The following is a 5,621-nucleotide window of genomic DNA, read 5'->3' as shown; positions in this document are numbered from 1 at the left end:
TTAGGGATCACTGATAAAAATAAATGATTCCGATTTGATTCTTTTTTAGAGCATGATAAATATAAAAATATTCATAAGATACTACATTCACATTCAAAATATAAAAAATTCCAACAGCACATTAAATTAATTACTTTACAATATTATTATGTATTATTTTTTAAAAAGTTACACAATATTTTATTAACGACATAATTCTATTAGAATGATATATCAATATGGATTCAAAAACTCTGCATATTATCAGAATAACATAATTCTATCAGAATACTCTACCAATATGACTTATAGAACATATCAATTTGTGTCACCTCGAATCAATGCACACATTAAATATCATTCTGAAAGAATTATATATCAATATGGCTAACAAAAATGTTTACTGTGTGTTATATCCAAATCAATCTACTAGAATATTATAGTAATATGGGGCTAAAGACAATTAACTCTTAAACTGTTTAAGTTCAATTATTTGTATTGCTCATTGTTTACAATATTTACTTTTTGACATTATGTGTTTTGATTTTATGAAACATCATACATATTTTATGAAATATAATGAACATTATTTTTTGACATTATGTTGGAATGAGAACTATAGTGTTTTACTCTGATATTCTGTTGGAATGATAAACTGTATGATCCTACGAAACATAAAAATACCAGAAAACCACAGACATCTTATTAGTTGTAAACATAATAATTAAAGGAACACACCTAGAATTCATCAAACGATAATTTTATTACACTGAACTGAAACTTAATAATACCATATAATCATCAAAAAATACTTTTATTTTACTGAAATCAAAGTAAATAATATATAAAAGCAACTAATTTGATGAATTTCTTGTAGTTTTATGCTTTCTTCAATCCAAAAGGACAGTTCCTGCTATCATGACGAAATCCAAAACATTTTTTACATCTTCTTTTTTTATTCACAACTTCATTCACCGGATTCTTGAGATCATTGACATTACCCAAATCCTTCCTGGGATTTTGATCTTCATTTTCCTGGAAGATTATCAGATTTGATATATATATGTATATGTAAAAACAGTAAAAGGGTATGTGGGGGACGTTTGAAAAATATCTTCATTATCATAGAGAGATGTTGTTAGTAATGTATGAATACCTGGTTCCGATTTCCGGTATGAACATCCATCAATTGTGTAAAACAAATTGATCAACAGCTAATGGAATCGACAATTGTGATCTGTGAGGGGGGAAGTTTGCATCGACTATATAAATAAAATTAAATTAATGATAACTAAATCAATCATAAATCATTGCCTAATATAAAGGGATAAGAATCAGACTAAATAAAGAATTAAAATGAAAGATTACATAATTACCCTCAAATAATAAATAAAATAATTAATAATTTGCTAAATTGTGATTGGTGCATCCATGCACACACTACTTGTTATAAACATTTGAGCCCAACTCTCTTTCTCTCTCTCTCTCTCTCTCTCTCTCTATATATATATATATATATATATATATATATATATATATATATATATATATATATATATATATATATATATATATATATATTTTAAAATTGTCCAAGCTTAGGAATAGTAAAATTGGTGGTTTTTGGTCAGATTCGGTCCTTTGTTTTTTTTGTGGTTTGTTATCTTCTGGATTTGTTGTTGGCTATTTTGTTTTGGGCAGTTTATGACAATTTGTCGATTATTGATAGGCACGTGTTGTTCATATCTTTGTTTCACCATTTTTCCGCCCTATCAGCGTTGGATTGTTGTTAAGTAGCTAACTCCATCACTGTTCATCAAGTTATTTTACCAGGGTTAGTTTAACCCTCCACCGATCCACCGTCTACATCTTATTCCTCATTCAGACTTACCCTTTCATATCTCCATAATTTCTCCACCGCCACCGGATACCTCAGGAACGATTTTGGATGCATCCACCTGTCCTTACCACCAAATGACGTTCTTCTCTTGCCTAATTTGTTTTAATCTCTAAAATCGGCGATACCCATCATCAGTCCCTCTGTTTCCTACATAGTTTGAGGCCTCCCATGTCTTTGGATTCTTTATCCAAGTGGTTTACTCTCTCCACCGCCATCAGTCTCCAATGCTTCTCATATGCTTTGGTGATGACCGGTGAAGGAGGCGAGTGCGAACAGTCGACTAATTGCCACGGACCTAGGAAGATTTCAATCGAAGAGACTTAGGTTTTCTCGCTTTCTTCCCCAATTCTATTTCAATATCCATGTAGCACAAAGATAAAATATAAGAGACTAGAGGAAGCGCACACTTAAGAACTTCGAGTCAGGTAGTCAACAATTTCACATTGGTCTCCAATTCTTCTTCTCTGTATTTCTGTTTCTTCAAAATTCGTTCTGTGAAACCTTTTGTCGATTGTTTTTGAACAAGAAATACATTCGCTTTTGTTTTTGCTCGGGATAGCTGAAGTCTCTACAGTGTAGGGATATAACTAATTTGGGGTTTTATTGAAGGCTTAATTTGGGGATAGGGGGTGGTTCAACATCTGTCTTAAACAATCCTTAAGGGAATGTTGAAGACCATTCTTAGCTCTATAGTGAAATCAGCAAGTATGTTTATTTTGATATCACAAGTTGTTTGGAAATTTGGGACAAAAGGGGTTGTATTTTCATCTGACCATTTAGTTTGTATGTTTGACCAGAGGATTACAGAACTATCGTTGGAGCGATAGACAAAGGAACCAGAGCTGTCAATGGCTGATATCGACATGCTTGGCATAGAGAACATAAGATATTTGCAAATTCATGTCTTCTTATCGAGGTTTTTAGATATTTCCAAATTCACGTCTTCTTAAAGAGGTTTTTAGATATTTCCCTATTTCCATTTTTGGGTTCGATCTTCAAATTTTTATTTTTATTTTTATTTTTCGTGGCTATCTTCCCATCAATAGTCACCACCCCATGTCAAATTCATCTTCAAACTAAAAAGTATTACTTTTGAATTTAGTTTTCATGCATACGGAGGGGAGGTTGGGGCTACACTGCGGCGATGGGTTTATGTTTTTAAGGCTCCATTTTGGAGGCGTAGAATACAAAAGTTTTGGGTTCTTCAGTTTGATTTGGGTTTATTGTCGATTCTCACATTCACCTAATCCAACATCTTTTTTAGTTATTTTCTTTATGTACAATGGTTGTTGCTTTATTTAAGTTGATGGCTTATGTTTTTGTTGATTTTTTTCAATCTCATCATGATTATCACTACATTCACACTGTTCGTTTCAGATAATTTTTATCAGGTTATGTTAAATATGAAATTTTACAATATGTTGTAGGTATGGGTTTAACAAGTATGGTGAAGATAAATGAAGGGCTTTAATGTAAGGAATGGTTATATCATGTGAAAAGGATATGGGTTTCATGATCTTCCTTGCTATCTCTTTCTATATACCCTTCGTCTCCACCGTATCTTACCACCACCATAGAGACACCCACGACACACCACTTCCCATTCTCCATCTATGGATGTCAACACTTGATTTTCCGTTAGGGAGGCGGGAGGAGTAGCGATTGAACTCCTCCCAAACCTTCGGTGTCTGTTCATCGCCTTCAATGAAGTCACCACCACCGTGAAGCGAAATCAAAGTTAGGTGCATATATCTTTCTCTTCTTTATTTGCTTTCTGTTTCTGGTCAATATATTTGCAGTTTTTTTATTTCCTTTGGTATGAAGAAGATATACTCTAGGTATTTGACAATTTCTTTTTATAATTTTGGAATTGGCAACGTATTATTTGCCTGTAAAGGATTCCACTGATTGGAGTGATTTTGGAAGTTATGCCCAACCTTATGTCTTCGTCTTTTGTTCTTTGTTCTGAGGACACTTGCAGTCCATTAAAGGTATGATATTGTTTACTACCTATTGAATCATTTGGAGAGCATTGCTGGTTCTATTCAAATAATTTCTTATTAGCTCGAACTGCAGGTGTTTGATGCATGCAATACCCCGACGTGAATTCGGAGAAATAACTTGTTACACTCAAATCGTACGTTTTCATTTCCAATTTGCCATGCGCTTTCTCAAACCCACAATCAACCATTTCAGTTCACTTATGTAATTCTGCATTATTTTTAACATGATTTGCATGTATAATTTTGGACTTAATTTGTAAGCATTACTTGAACATTTTATGTCAGATTATATATCATGTTCAACTGCTTAGCTGCTTTACAGGGGAAGAGTAGAAAGTGCCGGCCAAAATTCGTCTTATTTGGGGTAAGAAGGGAAAAATGGGCAATGGTCGGATGCCTAAACCTAGGGTTCTTACTTTACACTAGGCTTATTTCAAGAACATGACGTACTACTTTCGTTTTTATCAAAATATGTCCAAATTCACTTCCAATTTTAGTTCTTGAAATCTTTCTGAAATTATAAATACCATTGTGAATATGCCAGGAAAGATGATGACATCACCTAGGAGAAAAAAAAAACAATGGAGGATGTTGTCAAGGTGTGAAGATGAGTTTTTATGTTGCAGAGATGAAAGCTTAGGGTAAAAAAGTCTATTTTTTTAAATGGCAACAAAAAACGACTCTGCCTAAATCTTCTACAAAGAGTTATTTTCGTAATGACAACTTTACTCATGCTCCCAACAACTCAGATGGTCAAAAACTTAAAATTGCCTTGTTGGAATAGTATTTGTTTTATATAAAAATATGAAAACAATCTTTTTATTCTTTTCTATTTTAAAGTTAAAAATGGATATTTTTTCAAAGAAATAGGAGTTGAAAACTTACAATGTTTACTACTGACTTTGTTTGTTTTTCTTTTCTTATTTTATTTACTTTTTTTTGACGTTATATTAGTTGCATCTACCTCTTAAATGTATGTTTGAAGGTAAAAATCAATATAAATGTACAATCTATATTTATTGCACTTGTAATTAGCTATTTTCAAAAGTTCATTGCTATAACAATGTAAAATTTGCATTCACAGTTAGCTATTTCCGTCTTATGGCTGATTCATTTATTTTGCCTTATATGTTGTAGCTATTGTAGCCATCAGGTGTCCATTGGTGGTACAACAGGTTGTTTAGTTGTTGCGTTTCAAAACCAATCAAACCGAGATGAATATTTGTGAAATCGAGTTGTTTTTTAAATGTATTTCAAAAATATGTGATTAATTGATAGCATTTTGGTTTCTTTCTTTCATAACCTAATGAAATGAATTCTTTTGAGTATGCTACTCTAACCCCTCACGGTTTGATTAATAAAATGAAATGCATGTGTAACCTGTCTGTTTCTAAACACAACTTATTCCACATACACAACACAAATAGTTCACAAACACATTCTGCCCCTTGCGAAGCAAGGGATACCCATCTAGTTTGTAATTTATTTTATCATTATATGTTTATTTATGTTTTTATATTACCTCTTACTTTATAATTTTCAATACAAGAACGCTATTTTCGTGGTTGATTGTCTTTGTTTTTCCGGTCTATTAAATTTTATATTTCATTATATCATTTTATCATTAATCTAGACATAAAGAACGTTGTTTATATGTTCAAATCATTTTACATATTAATTTAAATTAATGACTATATAATTTTTGTATCTAATTTAATATAAAATATATGTTTGTAAAT

At 31.7% G+C, this 5,621-nt stretch overlaps 1 long non-coding RNA gene across 13 annotated transcripts; it reads left to right on the top strand.

The window, feature by feature from the left end:
* The first annotated feature begins 1,832 nt into the window (after window positions 1-1,832).
* Window positions 1,833-5,210, top strand: LOC111920808 (uncharacterized). 13 transcript variants are annotated; one of them, XR_008230646.1, is made up of 7 exons: window positions 1,833-2,304; window positions 2,489-2,584; window positions 2,677-2,795; window positions 2,982-3,097; window positions 3,307-3,870; window positions 3,956-4,246; window positions 4,427-4,775. It is a non-coding gene; the product is annotated as an uncharacterized LOC111920808 (long non-coding RNA). The 13 variants fall into 13 exon arrangements; XR_002859999.3 differs by having other exon boundaries at window positions 2,677-2,833; XR_006188971.2 differs by lacking the exon at window positions 2,982-3,097 and adding an exon at window positions 5,020-5,210 and having other exon boundaries at window positions 1,836-2,304; window positions 3,956-4,328; window positions 4,427-4,523.
* Window positions 5,211-5,621: the final 411 nt, after the last annotated feature.

Source organism: Lactuca sativa, chromosome 3 (genome assembly GCF_002870075.4).
Source record: "Lactuca sativa cultivar Salinas chromosome 3, Lsat_Salinas_v11, whole genome shotgun sequence".
In the NCBI taxonomy this organism is placed as follows: Eukaryota; Viridiplantae; Streptophyta; class Magnoliopsida; order Asterales; family Asteraceae; genus Lactuca; species Lactuca sativa.
The sequence above is the reverse complement of the archived record's forward strand: the minus strand, read 5'-3'. Positions and strand labels throughout refer to the sequence as shown.